Below are 3,238 nucleotides of genomic sequence, written 5' to 3' on the forward strand. Positions count from 1 at the left end.
GTGCTGGTTTAGTTGTCCTGAATCATGTGGGCTCTTAGTTCCCTGACCAGGGATTGAATTCGAGTCCCCTGCATTGAAAGGTGGACTTTTAACCATTGGACTGCCAGGGAAGCCCCTAGGAACATTTCTCTTTGCTCACTTTCATCCATCTGTCCCAAGCCAAGTGGCAGCTTTGGCTTTCAAACGGTGTCTGGGGAGAGGAGCCTTTGGAACTCTTGCCCAGGCAGGAAAGGTCCCTGCTCCCGCCTCCTCTTTCCTCTCTTAGGAAGATGACAGTCCCCTGGGGCCCAGAGCATATCTTCCCTGCCAGCACTGGCTCCTTAGAGCGATCACTGCCCTCAGGGGATTAACTTAGTGGAACATTTTTAAATGCCAAGCAGTGACAGTGCACTTTGAGCCCCCAATCTCAGGCCTCTGGGTCGCAAAGAAGGAAGAATTCCTCATAGCAGAGGGGCAAAGACCCTGTCTCTGGGTGCCTCCAGCTCCACGCACACACCTCAGGGAGGTGAACCAGCCTCCATGGGACCAAAGTTCAAGGAAAGCCTCTTGCTTTCACCAGGAAATGCTGTTTGAGTGTCCAGTAGGAGAAAGTCTGTGTTGTGAGAGCTTCATGGTGGAGAACATGTCCTCGGGGCTTAAGATAACAGACAAACAGAGACCGAAGGTTGGGAACGAGAGTCAGAGCTGCACAAGGTGCCCGGAGAGAAACAAGGACGCCTCTGATGTCAGCCTCTGAGTGGTGTTGTTCAGTTGCTCAGTCGTGTCTGACTCTTTGCGACCCCATGGACTGCAGTACTTCAGGCTCCTCTGTCCTCCACCATCTCCCGGAGTTTGCTCAAACTCATGTCCATTGAGTTGGTGATGCCATCTATCTCATCCTCTGTCACCTCCTTTTCCTCCTGCCCTCCGTCTTTCCCAGCATCAGGGTCTTTTCCAAGAGGTAGCTCTTCGCATCAGGTGGCCAGAGTATTGGAGCTTTGCCTTCAGCGTTAATCCTTCCAGTGAATATTCAGGGTTGATTTCCTTTAGGATTGACTGGTTTGATCTCCTTGCTGTCCAAGTGACTCTCAAGAGTCTTCTCTAGCACCACAATTTGAAAGCATCAATTCTTTGGCCCTCAGCCCTCAACCCTCTTTATGGTCCAGCCCCCAATCAGCTCCCCACATCCAAAATCAGTCCACTAAAACAGAAAAAGTCATCACCACCTCCTTCCCTAAGCCCCAGAGTGAAGCAGGTAGCGGAATATCATTCATCACTGTAAGTTTGGGCAAACAACCTGTTATATATAGATTATATTAAGGGCAGGGTATTATCACTTCATACTTCAGATTACACTTATTGGAAATGGTATTTAATAATGGGTAAGTCAGAATGTCTGGGTTGAAAGCCTGGGTCCACCACTTACAAGCTGTGAATCCTTGGGGGAATGACTGCAGCTCTCTGACTCAGCACCCTCCTCTGTGTGGGAGGTGGGGGAGGGGGAAGGGGTAAGAACTGCACCTGTCTCATCGGGAATTTTGAGAATTAAGTGAAAAAAGCCTGTGTATCTGAGGAGACCGTGCTGTCAATACTAGAGATTGTCATCACTAATTATTATATCATCCTATGTGGAAAGGGAGTCAGAGCGCTAATGATGGCATAACTTCCATGCTGTCTTGATACATATGTGTGTGTGTGTGTGGCTACAAAGGAAAATTTCAGGTGACTCGTAACTTAGTCTTTTTTAAATTAATTTTTATTGCAGCACAGTTGCTTTACAATGTTGTATTCGTCTCTACTATACAGCAAAGTGAATCAGCCGTAATAAACACATAGCCCCTCCCTTTGACTTCCTTCTCATCCAGGTCACCACAGTGCATTAAGTGGAGTTCTTTGTGCTGTGCAGTAGGTTCTCATTCATTATCTATTTTATCAATAGTATATATTTATCTATTTTATCAATAGTATATATGTGTCAACCTCAATCTCCCAATTCCTCCCACTCCCATTATCCTCCCCCCGTCCCCCTGTGCATAACTTAGGTTATAAATCATAAATCAGTCTATCATGATATGCAGGAGCAGCTCCTTCTAGTGTTTTGAAGCAGATTATTTTCTCCGGGTTTCCCAGGAAGGGAAGCTGTGAAAAGCTGACGGGCTGTGCTTGTGGCTCCATGTTTGTGTGTGTAGTGGGCTTGTGGGTCCAGAAGAGGCAGGCTGAGGCCAGGCTGGGGTGCTCTGAGTGTCAGGGGAGGCTTCAGAGGACAGAAAAATCCATCCCAGAGGTGGCTTCTCTTCTCGAAGCAAGTATGTAGATGAAACTTCTCTCTCCAGCTAAGCCAGTGACCTTGGGGAGGGAAAAATGAGGCTGTGTGTAGTGTACAGTAAGTGACTGGACATTTGTCTTGTGGATGAGACGTGGGTGCCACCAGTGGGGTGTTCTGGGAAGAGTGGTCTGGCTCAGAGGAACGGGGAAAGGAGGGTGGGATCCGTAGAACCCGGGCCATGACCTCCATCTCTACCTGGACTCCTGACCCCTGAGAGCCACCTCAGCTCTCTGTGCTCCAAGCTCCTCGTCTGAGAACACAGTGGAATCAAGAATCCTTTTTCACAGATGTGAAAGGATTCTCATCTCGATGAAAGCATGCCTCCTCCATCATCACGACTGAATTATAGTGTAAAGATCTTCCACACTTTAAATGTTCATACACCCTCTTCCTTCAGGAAGCCTCGGCTCCCTGACCTAAAACCAGTGGTAGACTTATTGCTTAGTTCTACTTGTGAGGCACATTTAAAAATTGAGTTCATCATGTTTTATCAGTTTTATGATACACAGAAGGGTATGGGTCTGTGCTTTGCGATGTCACCTTCCTGAATGCAGGGGATTCTGTGGTTGATTCATCTGATGCTCTGAGGGTACTCTCTGCAGTGGCTTCTCTTGTTGCAGAGCATGGGCTCTAGGGTATGTGCTTCAGTGGTTGTGGCTGCTGGGCTAGAACACAGGCTCAGCAGTTGTGGGACACTGGTTTAGTTGCCCCAAGGCGTGTGGGATCTTCCTGGATCAGGGATCAAACCCGTGTCTCCTGCATTGGCAGACAGATTCTTTACCTATGAGGCCCCTGGGAAGTCCTGCTTCCCCTTACTTTGCTGTAATCCTTCTCCTTAATATCTATAGGAAGAGCATGGTGTGTTTGCTTTAATAACATTGTCTCAACTTTATTATAGTCCTGACCCTTAATAAGTTTGTATTTAAAACCCAG

The sequence above is a fragment of the Moschus berezovskii genome, chromosome 25, assembly GCF_049115385.1.
Source record: "Moschus berezovskii isolate FMDL1 chromosome 25, NW_MosBer_1.0, whole genome shotgun sequence".
Classification (NCBI taxonomy): domain Eukaryota; kingdom Metazoa; phylum Chordata; class Mammalia; order Artiodactyla; family Moschidae; genus Moschus; species Moschus berezovskii.